Source organism: Chiloscyllium plagiosum, unplaced genomic scaffold (assembly GCF_037043375.1).
Source record: "Chiloscyllium plagiosum isolate Xiang-an unplaced genomic scaffold, Cpla_swu_hap1 HiC_scaffold_11, whole genome shotgun sequence".
NCBI classification, from domain to species: Eukaryota; Metazoa; Chordata; class Chondrichthyes; order Orectolobiformes; family Hemiscylliidae; genus Chiloscyllium; species Chiloscyllium plagiosum.
In genome coordinates, this window is record NW_028270149.1 from 27,467,157 (window position 1) to 27,481,687 (window position 14,531).

General features: G+C 41.4%; 1 protein-coding gene across 8 annotated transcripts in view; it reads right to left on the reverse strand.

The window, feature by feature from the left end:
- Window positions 1-687, reverse strand: part of acsl4a (acyl-CoA synthetase long chain family member 4a) — a 98,901-nt gene extending 98,214 nt beyond the window's left edge. For 5 of the 8 annotated variants that reach the window (XM_043704974.2, XM_043704970.2, XM_043704971.2 and 2 more), the window contains exon 1: window positions 577-684. The gene's annotated coding sequence lies outside the window, so the exon portion shown is untranslated. Of the gene's footprint in view, window positions 1-576 lie in introns of all 8 variants that reach the window. The other 3 variants (XM_087991925.1, XM_087991924.1, XM_087991927.1) reach the window with 2 other exon arrangements.
- Between the last annotated feature and the right edge of the window lie 13,844 nt (window positions 688-14,531).

Consider the following 14,531-nt stretch of genomic DNA (forward strand, 5'->3'; position numbering starts at 1 on the left):
TTAGGAAGCGATTTACTCACCTTCTCAGCCTCTGACAACCCCCTCATTCCCTCTTTGAGCCACAGTACATGGTTGTACTAGGTCAGTTTTTAGTTAAATGGTACAATTTAAATTGTCTATTAAACAACAATATCATTGGTCTTAGTGTGCTGCTAAAAAATATTGCAGAGTCTGCTGAGGCAAGAAAAACATTAACTTTATTTCAGCTTCATCTTGCCACGAGGCTGCAAAAATAACAGGCAAGAGATTATGCCTAAGCAGCACTTCCTGCGATGTATTCATTAGCATATCAGACTTCACCCCAGATAGTCATAACCACAGATACGTAAAACCCCCCCTCTCCGATCTCGAAAAATCACAGTGCAAGTGGGAGAAGAATGAACACTCAACAGAAAAAGTAATATCAAATGAATGTTCATCAGACGATGACTCAATGCGTGAATAAATTAGGCGGGAGCAGCCAAATGTGGCCCATGCTGTCACTGTAAAACGCATAGATTTTAAATGTTTCAGTAAATCCGACCAGAGATGCGCCATGAACTAATGGGGAAGTGACACACGGATTAAGTATCTTACCTGGTTGTATTCAGCGACGAGCAGAATGTATCAGCGTTCCAATTTAGAACGTGGCGCCAGATTTCACCTCAGCAGCGTTCGTTCCGCATTGAGCTGCTCCCTTGCTGCCTGCAAAAGAAAAAAAAGCGTTCAGCCAGACATTCACCGACTGATCAGAAACAGCTACCCAGAGAAACAAACGGAACAAGCCATGCATGATCAGGAGAGCTGATGAGCACTTAATGCGCAACGATATCCTATCATTATCCTTTTTAAATCAGCCAACTTCATATACATATTCATACCCGTATTAAAAATGAGACAGCAGGTTTAAAAGGTCATTTTCTGCTTTAAATCTGAAAGACAGTGAAGCTCCCCAGGATAAGCTCCTGTCCCCAAATAGCTCCTCGCAACCAGTGAATTTAAGTGAAATAAACTCTCACCAACATGTTCAGTTCTTATAAAATATAAGTGAAGATAAGGATAAGATGTAATTCACAATAAATTCTCTCGCACTCTCCAAGAATATAAAAATATTGATGACCGGACTTACCTCAAGTCTCTCCGCTTCACGCACTCTTGGCAGACTGAATCAGGAACGACAGCGTGTCAATGACCGACAGTAACCTCTCCCCTCCAGAGGGGGGAAACCCCGGAAACACAGGGCACACGTCATCTGATTCGATTCGCAGCAGCCAATCATGAAGACTCCTCATATTGACCCCGCCTCGGCCATTGCCGGAACCGCAGTCATAGTTTTCTCAGCAATGCAGTTCAATGGAAGCCAAAGGAGGAAAGACCCAATAGCTAAATTTGGTTTGCAAATTTTTTTTGAAAACATATATTGGTGAAACTCACTGAACAGAAATAAGCCCATTGTCTACTTAAGTAGAATTTGCATTACACACTGATACAATAATGGGGGCCAATTCGTGTGCCTGTGTCAGCTCCCTCCATCAATTGATTCCCTCGATGAGTAACTCGGCTGGTCCCACATCTTCGAGGAGAAAGTGAGAACTGTAGATGCTGGAGATCAGAGCTGAAAATGTGTTGCTGGAAAAGCGCAGCAGGGCAGGCAGCATCCTGAAGAAGGGCTCATGCCCGAAACGTCGATTCTCCTGTTCCTTGGATGCTGCCTGACCTGCTGCGCTTTTCCAGCAACACATTTTCAGCTCTGGTCCCACATCTTCCCCCGTCCTTTCCATGTAGCCCTGAGTTTTTTTTGTTGCACTTGAAGTAATTATTCAACAACCATTTGAAGGCTTCAGTTCAATCTGTCTCACCACGATCTCAGACAACACATTTCAAATCCTAACCATTCACTATGTAAAAAGACACAAAAGCAGTAATTGTTGGAGAAACTCAACAGGTCTGGCAGCATCTATGGGAAGAAAGCAGAAAGGATCTCATGACCATTCATAGTTAAAAATCACACAACACCAGGTTATAGTCCAACAGGTTTATTTGGAAGCACTAGCTTATGGAGCGCTGCTTCTTCATCACAGCCACCCGATGTTGTGCGATTTTTAACTTTGTACACCCCAGTCCAACACCGGCATCTCCAAATCATGATGAGCCTTTATGACACCTTATCACTGGACTTGAAATGTTAACTCTGCTTTGTTCCCAATGATGCTACTAGACCTGCTGAGTTTCTCCAGCAATTTATTCCATAGTTCTATGTTTTACACCACCGTGTAAAGAGGATTTTTAAAAATGTTTCCAATGCTTTCGCAAGTAACTGAGATCTTATGATCTTCGATTTTTCCATCAATGAGAACAGGACGTAGAAGGATGGGTTAGTAAATTTGCAGATGACACTAAGGTCATTGGAGCTGTGGACAGTGTCGAAAGATGTTGCAGGTTACAGAGGGACATAAATAAGCTGCAGATTTCGGCTGAGTGGTGGCAAATGAAGTTTAATGTGGAAAAGTGTCAGATGATTCATTTTGGAGGGACTAACAGGAATACAGAGTATTGGACTAACGGTAAGATTCTTGGTAGTGTGGATGAGCAGAGAGATCTCGGTGTCGATGTGCAAGGATCCATGAAAGTTGCCCCCCAGGTTGATAGGGTTGTTAAGAAGGGGTACGGTGTGTTAGCTTTTATTGGCAGAGGGATTGAGTTTCGGATCATGTTGCAGCCACATTTGGACTATTGCATACAGTTCTGGTCGCCGCATTATAGGAAGAAAGTAGAAGCATTGGAAAAGGTGCAGAGAAGATGTACCAGGATGTTGCCTGGTATGGAGGAAAGGTCTTGTGAGGAAAGACTGAAGGACTTGAGGCCGTTTTTGTTAGAAGAAGGTTGAGAGGTGACTTAATAGACACATAAAAGATGATCAGAGGATTAGATAGCATAGACAATGAGAGCCTTTTTCCTCAGATGGTAATGGCTAGCACAAGTGGACAAAGCTTTAAATTGAGGGGTGATAGATATAGGACAGATGTCAGAGGTAGTTTCTTTACTCAGAGAGTAGTAAGGATGTGGAATGTCCTGCCTGCAACAGTAGTAGACTCGCCAACATTAAGGGCATTTAAATAGTAATACGGCCGATAATGGAATAGTATAGGTTAGATGGGCTTCAGATTAGTTTCACAGATCAGTGAGGGCAGAAGGGCCTGTACTGCACTCGATAACGTTCTATGTTTTTCAGTGGACATCTGCTCTGTCTGAATCCCTCATGATTTCGAGCATCTCTATCAAATTGAACTTGTTCCACAGTGATCCTATTATTATACTGCTGCTTAAATGTTCCTCTGTTTCCTCCACAATAGCCCTTATATTACAGAATCCGGTTCTGTTCATAAAAAAATTAACAAACAGTGAAATTCACAGCTGACCTTGGAGGTACCTCTGTGGGAGAGCTCACAGCACAGAAACACATAAGTGCATAGTTATGCTTTCTATTATTGGGCAGAACATTGAGTATAGGAGTTGGGAGGTCATGTTGTGGCTGTACACGACATTGGTTAGGCCACTTTTGGAATATTGTGTGCAATTCTGGTTTCCCTCCTATCGGAAGGATGTTGTGAAACTTGAAAGTGTTCAGAAAATATTTACAAGGATGTTGCCAGGGTTGAAGGATTTGAGCTACTGGGAGAGGCTGAATAGACTAGGGCTGTTTTCCCTGGAGCATTAGAGGCTGAGGGGTGACCTTATAGAGGTGTATAAAATCATAAGGAGCATGGATAGGAATAATAGACAAGGTCTTTTCCCTTGGGTGGGGGAATCCAGAACGAGAGGGCATAGGTTTAGGGTGAGAGGAGAAATATTTAAAATGAACTTAAGGGGCAACTTTTTCACACAGAGGGTGGTACGTGTATGGAATGAGCTGCCAGAGGAAGTGGTAGAGGCTGGTACAATTGCAACACTTATAAGGCATCTCGAATATATGAATCAGAAGGGTTTAGAGGGACATTAGCCAAGTGCTGGCAAATGGGATTAGTTTACAATATTTGGTCAACATGGACAAAAGATTCCGTTTTTGTGCTGTACATCTCAATGACTATGTGATCACAGCAGTTGTCACATAAACCCTGGCAAATAGCTCTATATTCAGGGGGCATAACTTGCAGGGCCAATCCGTCCACTCAGCAAATTACGTACTCACTAATGACAGCACGATTCGGAGGGGTAGCTAAAAAAATTTGCCAATTTTTTTTTAGAAAATGAGAACTGAAATCTGATGTTTTAAACACATGGACCCCATATTTGGTCATAGGCGACATGGGAAAAGAAACTCCCATCATGATGCGGTATTGCCACAGATTGACATTGTCCCAAATGTGGCGCCACTCGATCAAATTTCAAACCTCCTCCATTTGAGAAAACAAGTGAACGGGTCTCTGAGTGGTTCAGATCTTGGCGGGGATTGCAACGAGATTGGTGGGTTTTAAATTTCCTTTGAGGTGAGCAGCGAGACCTGATTAATAAACTTTGTGTTTCTTCAGCAAGTTCTGTTGTTATTTGTTTCAGATCTCCAGCACTCGCAGTTCCTTTGTTGTTTTAGATCAACCCGATTGTGATGGTTACGAGTCAGGATTTTGGATTTTGATGTTAATGTTTGCTCCAAATGTTCTCGCATTGTTTCCGTGAAGGCACCAGGACCGGGAGATAAACACCAGAGGTTTAACCCACGGCCTGATGGTTCCATCCACACAGCAGACAGTTTAGATTTCTCAATGTGGAGGCCGTTTCACAAACCCGACCCAGGGTTCCAGGCTCCCCCTCAGAAATTACTTGTGCCTTGCTGTTTGTTCTCAGTGACACAATTCTGCTGCGTCCTCCTGGAATATAGGGAGGGCGGGGGCTCTGCTGAAGGACTGACTGTGGCGATAATACTCTCTCCAGCTGGTTTGTGTTCGGAATTTGGAGAATATTTCATGCAGTTCCGGGAGTAGCTAGTCTTGACAGAGTAACATAACCGCAGTGGAGTATTTTCTGATTGTGAAAACCACAACACAATTTGTTCTTATTCCCTCCACAGTACCTAATCGCCCACTTTGTACTCGTGTGTTCAATATATCGTGTCAGTTGCATGACACTATGATCTTTTGCTATACATTCTGTGACTTATGATCCAGCCCAGCTAGTCCTCCCAAATAAACCTGTTTGACTATAACCTGGTGTGTGATTTTTAACTTTGACCACCCCAGTCCAACGCCTGCACCTCCACATTGCGTGTACTGATACTGGGAAATAATAGGACTTAAAATTTCATTGGTACCAAAGTGCATCAGCTATCTATGGGCCAAAGGTTAGGATATTGTATATGTACACAGTCCTGAATGGAATTGAATTTATTGTCACACGTACCAATGCACAGTGAAAAACTTTGTCTTGTGGGGAATACAGGCAAATCACATCGTTAAGTAGCATAGTTAAGTAAATAATAGGTAAACAGTAGCAAAAACAAAAACACAGGGACAGGCAAACATTAAGAGTTTGTGAGTCTATTCAGGTATTCTAACAACAGTAGGGTAGAAACTGTTACAAAACCGGCTGGTGTGTGTGTTCAGGCTTCTATACATTCTCCCCTACGGTAGAGATTGTAGAAAAACATTACCAAGGTGGGATGGATCTTTGAGAATGCTGGTGGCCTTTCCTAGACAGTGGGCCTGGTAGATGGATTCTATAGATGGGAGGGTGGCCTTTGTGATTGTCTTAGCAGAGTTCACCACTCTCTGTAACCGTCTCTGATCTTGAATGGTTCAAGTACATCCAGACAGAATGCTTTCAATGGGGCACCTACAAAAGTTGGCAAGGGGATTTGCCATGATGCCAAATTTTCTCAGCTGCCTGAGGAAGAAGAGATGTTGTTGGACCTTTGTAACCAGTGCATCCACATGAAGAGTCCAAGAAAGCTTGTTGTGGATGACCACTCCCAGGAGCTTGACACTCTCCACTCGTTCCAACTCTGTGCTGTTAATGTGCAGGGGTGCATAGCGTAACATCCCACTGAAAGTCAATAATGAGTTCCTTGGTTTTGCCAGCATTGAGAGGTAGGTTGTTCTCAGTGCACCATTTTTCCAGGTCTTCCACCTCCCATCTGTAGTCTGTTTCATCGCCATCTGAGATTCAACCAACTATGGTGATGTCATCAGCAAACTTTTAAATGGCATTAGTCTGGCATTTGACGACACAGTTATGGGTATACAGTGAGTACAGTAGGGGGCTGAGTACGCATCCCTGGGGGGCTCCAGTGTTGAGTGTTAGTGAGGATGAAATATTGTCCCCAATATTGTGGCTTGTGGATCAGGAAACTGAGGATCCAGTTGCAGAGAGTGGGGCTTAGTCTGAGATCACTAAGTTTAGTAATCAGTCTCAAGGGGATAATAGTGTTGAAGGCTGAACTGTAGTCAATGAGTAGGATTCTTACATAGCTGTTCTTGGTGTCAAGATGTTCTAGGGAGGGGTGAAGGGCAAGTGATATGGCATTTGACGGTCCGATAGGCAAATAGACAGTAGGCAATAGGCTTCTGCCCCAACAGGGAAATTGAGGTATGGGGGGGTGGGGGCGAGGAGAGTTAACGTTTCAGTTAACTGCCCCTGCCTTATATAGTGGTTGGGGGTGGAGCACTCAGAGCTAGTGATGGCTCAACTAAGACCAGCTTCCTGGACAAACACAAGCTCTCATCATCATCTGAGGCTGTTGCTAGCTGCATGTGATCTAACTTCTCCTTTCATTTCGAGTACAGTCAATTTTTCAAGAGACTGGCCAAACAGACTTACAATTACAGTAGTAAGTAACTTATACCCCTTGCAGAAGCCATTCCTGCTGAGAGCAGACTGTGAATTGACCTTTCATATGGCCCAAATGTTTTTTGGCACAAAATTCAATCCACAGGACAGCTATTGCCTTAACATTTGTGGCCAATGTTGATTTGGGAATATATTATTTTGAAAATTGCAAAGAATAAGAAATCCAAATGTCAGGGATCTGAAACAAGAGAAGTCAGCTGCTAACTGTGGCAACAATTGCGCTGAAGGGTCATGACCTGAAACATTAACTGTGTTACTGTGTCCACAGATGTTGCCAAACCCTCTGATGTTTGCAGAATTTTCTGTTTATCTTACAGTCCATCCCATGGCAGTATTTTGAAGAAGAGCTAGGGCCTTAAACCTGATATCCTGGGCCATTTTCATATTTTTTTTAAGTTATAAGAAGATTAGATTCAAAATATATGAAAACATGGATATAAAATTTTATAGAATTGTTATCCTCCAGAACGTATAACAGGAATATACCAAATTCTGGGTTAGTGGTGCTGGAAAAGCACAGCAGTTCAGGCAGCATCCGAGGAGCAATAAAATCGACGTTTCGGGCAAAAGCCCTTCATCAGGAATAAAGGCAGAGAGCCTGAAGGGTGGAGAGATAAGCTAGAGGAGGGTGGGGGTGGGGAGAAGTTCTTCCTCCAGGCATCTGGGGAGGAAGAACGCCTCATCTCCCCCCTTGGAACACTTCAACTCCAGGGCATCAATGTGGACTTCAACAGTTTCCTCATTTCCCCTTCCCCCACCTCACCCTAGTTCCAAACTTCCAGCCCAGCACTGTCCCCATGACTTGTCCTTCCTGCCTATCTTTTTTTCCACCTATCCATTCCACCCTCCTCCCTGACCTATCACCTTCATTCCCTCCCCCACTCACCTATTGTACTCTATGCTACTTTCTCCCCAACCTTCAGGCTCTCTGCCTTTATTCCTGATAAAGGGCTTTTGCCCGAAACGTTGATTTTACAGCTCCTCGGATGCTGCCTGAACTGCTGTGCTCTTCCAGCACCACTAATCCAGAGTCTGGTTTCCAGCATCTGCAGTCATTGTTTTTACCTAGGAATATACCAAAAACCAGTACAAAATATAGTATTACTTCACTACAATAAAAAATTCCCAAATGCTTTGCAGGAGTGTTATCAAACAAAATATTTGACACCAGAGCACTTCATGAGATATTAGGCCAAAAGTAGCAGGCTTTAAGGAGCATCTTGAAACAGGAGAAATAACTAATGAGGTTAATGAAGGGAATCTTGAATTTATAGCTTGGTCAATGAAAGTCACAGCAGTGACTTTAAAAAAATCTTAAAAAACCTTGAGGAGGAATTTTTATTTGTTCTTGGGATGTGGGCATTATTGGCTGGTCTGATATTGCATGGAGATTACACATTTTATTATATTTCAGTGTTCTTGGTCTCTAGCATCTCTAGTTTAGATTAGATTACTTACAGTGTGGAAACAGGCCCTTCATCCCAACAAGTCCACACCCACCCGCCAAAGCGCAACCCAACCAGACCCATTCCCCTACATTTATCCCTTCACCTAACACTACAGGCAATTTAGCATGGCCAATTCACCTAACCTGCACATTTTTGGATTGTGGGAGGAAACCAGAGCACCCGAAGGGTACCCACGCAGACACGGGGAGAATGTGCAAACTCCACACAGTCAGTCGCCTGAGGTGGGAATTGAACCCGGGTCTCTGGCGCTGTGAGATAGCAGTGCTAACCACTGTGCCACCGTGCCACCCACAATCCTGCGGTAAGGTTTTCTCCTTTTCATCATACTGTAAACCTTTATTTATATTCACATATTTACAGGTTACTGAATAAATTTCTCTCATACAATGTCCTTTATATACTTCTCTCTGGTCTTTCCTCTACACTACTCTGTTCTGCTCTTCTCAGCTCAAATCAGAATAGCACCACCTGTTACATGATTATTTGCATATTCCATTTGACTGCATTTCCCTGAAATGTTTGTACTTATCTAGTTTATATAATTCCAGCGATTTGTTTCTAATTCTTTACATTATTATCACCATTGACATCATTAACACCATGTCCTCCCCTCCTCAAAGTCTGAATCTCACAGGTCGAGATGGTTAGAACTCTAACTGTATGTTTGACTCTTATTCATCTAATTTCCCCATACAGCTGAGATTCTCCACTATTCTTGGAACTTCTGTGCCATTCTGTATAGTATTAGATATATTACAGTTAGCTGTACCCCACATCCTCTGGTAATCATAATCATTTTTTGGCTTGGGTAAAATCAGTACCTACCTGTTTTTCCTGATGTTCCTTCAGTATATAAATTATAAATTATCTCGATTAATCTTGTTCTTCCTTCGGCTATTCCCTTGATCTTATGTTCCTTATACAGACATTTTTAACTAGTGTCAAAGTCAAAGTGTTTTTGTCCTGAGTCACAAGTTACACCACTTATGTTGTTTCCATCTGTGGTCTGTTAACATCTCCTTGACCTTCTTATGGTCCTGACACATTATGTTTGTCTAGAGATTGCACTTCAGCAATGGCATTTCTGTTCCTAAACTTCCCATTGAGTAGTTCTGTTGGTAGATATCTATGGTCTATGGGTGTTGCTCTGTAACTGTGCAATGCTAACCCCCAATTTACATTCTTGGACATTAGCAACTTACAGTTTTGACCACCCTCTCTGCTTCTCTTCTGAGGGTGAAGTGGAGAGCTTGTCACTTAATCTGATGTTTGCCTCTGTCATGAACTTCTAGAATTGTCATTCACAATTGAGCTCGATTATCCAAAACTATTTCCACTATGCTGCAAAAACCCTTTTTGAGCTCGAAACACAGAGTCCACTTGAATCCAAATCTCCTAGACTTGAATGTGCCTTTCTTTTGAAGTCTAATAAATTTATTGCTAGTCTCTCCCAAGGCCTTTCTGGATGTTTTGAAAATATTGATGAGTCTGTTTGTACCTGACTGTGAATAGTACACATCTGACACTAGAGAAAATTTTCCATTACCTACCAAATGCCTGGCCAGCAAAATAATTGTTGAGTTCTAGCCCTGCATTCTGTGATTCCAAAGTGTCTACCACAAAGTTTTGTCAGGATTTCTCGCCTCATCAACTTCATTATTAGTGAGCAAACACCAAGTTGGTATTCTACAACTGTTAGATGTTGTTCTGTTCATGATACCCCTTCAAACTATGATCTGCTTGACCGTATTTCCAGCACCTTTTTGAGAGCGTTTTCTAATCTGTATAGATATTTTGATTGTGGGCTTATTTCCCTGTTAGCATCTAACACCTTGAAGAGTAGGACATGGGAGTGGGAGTTGTTACAAGTGCATTTGTGAAATGGGCTCCTTGCTCAATGATCTGCTGGTCTTCTTGGTCACTTCCAAAGATCCTATTATAAAACAGAAACAGTTTAAATACACAGCAGATGTTTGCTGTTCATGTGTAGCCTACCAGGAGGATGGTGGATAGGCTCAAGGGGCTGAATGGCTTACACCTGTTCCTATGGTCACCGTGTGAAATGATGGCAAGGTGGTGACATAGTGATAATGTCACTGGACTAGTAACCCAGCAACCCCAGGTTAGCATCCTCGGGACAAGGGTTCAAATTTAACCATTCTTAGAATGTGAAATTTGAATTTAATAAACATCTGAAATGTGGTGGCTCTATAATGTCTACTGATTGTTGTAAAAACAACATCAGTTCACTAACCTCCTCTACAAAAGAAAATCTGCCATCTTTACCTGATGTGACTGAAGGCCCATAGCAAAGTGGTTTATCTTTTAACTGTCCTCTACGCAATTAGTGGCAGGTGATAAGTACTACTGCAGCTGTCGATGCTCCCATCCCATGCTTAAATATTTAAAAAGTTTATTTCTGCATACCTTACCTGCTTTGTCAGCACAAGTTTTCCAAGTTTCATCTCAGTGGTTGTTAGTGCACTGGTAACTGCAGTAGAATATGACTCCAATTGTTGAAAGAGGCTTAAGTCTTATTTTTCTGCCAGATCCACTGTTGCCCTAGATAGCATGTCAGCTGTAATCTGTGCCTAGCCTGGGACAAAGACTATCACATAGTCATATCACATTACTCTGAGTCTGAATCTGTATTCATGGTGGATTGTTGCCCTTTCTCTTGATCCCAGTAACATAGCTAGTGGCTTACAGTCTGTTTCAACTGAGAATAATTTTAGCACAATTTTAAAGTAAAATGCAGGAGGTTTAAAGGTGATGTGAGGAAAAATGTTTTCACCCAGATGGTGGTAAGGATCTGGAATGAACTGCCCAGGATGGTTATTGATGCAGGAAACCTCATAACATTTAAAAAGTACTTGGATGAGCACCTGAAGTATCATAACATTCAAGGCTATAGGCCCAGAGCAGGAAAGTGGGACTATGTAGGCAGTAGTATGTTGGTAGTACAGACTTGATGTGCCAAATTATCCCTTTTGTACTGTATGATTCAATGAATGTCAATCCTATCAGATAATCTGCAAACTGCTTACATCCAATGTCAATGGTACATGGTAACTGTCAATGCTATATTTGTAGTTGCAGCATATCTCTGTTCAGTTTCTGACAATACTCTTCATGCAAAGTGTACAGACTTCCTGGTTCCATCATTCTCCATCTGAATGAGAACTGTATCTAGTCCAGTTGATGATATATCATAACAATGGTGATAATTAAGCCTGGTTTATAGTGACCTGGTATACCTGGGGAAATTAGTTTTTCCTTAATCTTCTGATCTTTTCAAGCCTTCAGTTCCATTATTATCTTCAAAAGTTTCCTTTTGGGTTGAGTGACACCGGGCAATTTAGGAAATTTTCCACTTGGTTCACCATTCCTACGTAAAGCTATACGTTGATTATAATTCGCGGTTATGGAAATTCACTCAGAGGTTTCGGTTTTGTGAGATTTGTGGTAATGCCATGCCTCTATATGATAAGACCTAACATGAGATTTTTGTCTTTGAGAATTGACATTTCTGATTGAGTGCAAAACCTGCAATTTGGAATGTTCTTAAAAGTACACTGACTTTCCTTTTGACCATGTACGAGAATATGGTCCGTACGACAAATGGACCCATGTTTTCCTTCAAGACATTGACATTGTTCTCCAGAAGATTTCTGGTGTATATGAAATTCAGAAAGGTAGATGCTTGAAATAGAATTGTCTAATTCGCATGAAGAACATAGTCAGTAACCTTGACTCATTAGGCCATCTGCCAAAGCCTTGCTCCTAATTTCGTAAAGGATTTGCTTCTGGCCCATGTAACCAAACTATCTTCCATTGATGAAATTGGATTATTATCTCTTTGATCCCTTTTGATCAGTTGAATGAGGTTTCATGCACAATCTTAGTTTGTGTTTGGGAGTTGTAAAAGACCTGAATACTGTTGTTTTCAGCAACTGGGAGAAAGTGAGGATTGCAGATGCTGGAGAGTCAGAGTCGAAAAGTGTGGTGCTGGAAAAGGCACAGCAGATCAGGCAACATCCGAGGAGCAGGAGAAAATACTGCTACGTTAAGACCCCAATTTTCATACACACTATCCAGCTGAGCCTTGTTTAATAGTGGGTGAAGTATGTTTAATACACACTATCTAACTGAACCTTGTTTTATAGTGGGTGAAGTATGTTTAATACACACTATCTAACTGAGCCTTGTTTTATAGTGGGTGAAGTATGTTTAATACACACTATCTAACTGAACCTTGTTTTATAGTGGGTGAAGTAGGTTTAATACACACTATCTAACTGAGCCTTGTTTTATTGTAGGTGAAGTCTGTTTAGTACACACTATCTAACTGAGCCTTGTTTTATTGTAGGTGAAGTCTGTTTAGTACACACTATCTAACTGAGCCTTGTTTTATAGTGGGTGAAGTAGGTTTAATACACACTATCTAACTGAACCTTGTTTTATAGTGGGTGAAATATGTTATACACACACCATCTAACTGAGCCTTGTTTTATAGTGGGTGAAGTAGGTTTAATACACACTATCTAACTGAACCTTGTTTTATAGTGGGTGAAGTATGTTTAATACACACTATCTAACTGAGCCTTGTTTTATAGTGGGTGAAGTAGGTTTAATACACACTATCTAACTGAACCTTGTTTTATAGTGGGTGAAGTATGTTTAAAACACACTATCTAACTGAGCCTTGTTTTATAGTGGGTTTAGTATGTTTAATACGCACTATCTAACTGAACCTTGTTTTATAGTGGGTGAAGTATGTTTAATACATACTATCTAACTGAGCCTTGTTTTATAGTGGGTGAAGTATGTTTAATACATACTATCTAACTGAGCCTTGTTTTATAGTGGGTGAAGTATGTTTAAAACACACTATCTAACTGAGCCTTGTTTTATAGTGGGTTTAGTATGTTTAATACGCACTATCTAACTGAACCTTGTTTTATAGTGGGTGAAGTATGTTTAATACACACTATCTAACTGAGCCTTGTTTTATAGTGGGTGAAGTATGTTTAAAACACACTATCTAACTGAGCCTTGTTTTATAGTGGGTTTAGTATGTTTAATACGCACTATCTAACTGAACCTTGTTTTATAGTGGGTGAAGTATGTTTAATACACACTATCTAACTGAGCCTTGTTTTATAGTGGGTGAAGTATGTTTAATACATACTATCTAACTGAACCTTGTTTTATAGTGGGTGAAGATGTGTTGCTGGAAAAGCGCAGCAGGTCAGGCAGCATCCAGGGAACAGGAGAATCGACGTTTCGGGCATAAGCCCTTCTTCAGGAAGAAGGGCTTATGCCCGAAACGTCGATTCTCCTGTTCCCTCGATGCTGCCTGACCTGCTGCGCTTTTCCAGCAACACATTTCCAGCTCTGATCTCCAGCATCTGCAGACCTCACTTTCTCCTTATAGTGGGTGAAGTATGTTTAATACACACTATCTAACTGAGCCTTGTTTTATAGTGGGTGAAGTATGTTTAATACACACTATCTAACTGAGCCTGATTTTATAGTGGGTTTAGTATGTTTAATACGCACTATCTAACTGAACCTTGTTTTATAGTGGGTGAAGTATGTTTAATACACACTATCTAACTGAGCCTTGTTTTATAGTGGGTGAAGTATGTTTCATACATACTATCTAACTGAACCTTGTTTTATAGTGGGTGAAGATGTGTTGCTGGACAAGCGCAGCAGGTCAGGCAGCATCCAGGGAACAGGAGAATCGACGTTTCGGGCATAAGCCCTTCTTCAGGATGTTTAAGCAGATGGGCTTCTTCCACTTATCTCTTGGAACACTGCATTCTCTCCCTCCAGGTGACCGAGCTGGAATGTGTACATTTCCATGTACTGTTGAAATATGCTTATTCTTCAGTATGTACAGTATCTCACAGACGTCTTGCCCTGAACGATTGAGTTCAGTGGTGAATTATCATGCTCCAGAGCATCAATGTCCCTGGCCCTTGTAGGGTGAGCATGTATTGATTTTAACCACAGTAATCTGTCAGATATTATTGAAATAGATATTATTGATTAAACTTGTATTAAGTTTAAAATCTGTTTCAAACCCTTATACTTTCAAGATGATAGGCAAGAATCTGCTGGCTCTTTTTGATCACACCTTTCCTGATGAAGAGCTTTTGCCCAAAATGTCGATCTTCCCAATCCTCGGATGCTGCTTGACCTGCTGAGCTTTTCCAGAACCACTCTAACCTTTAC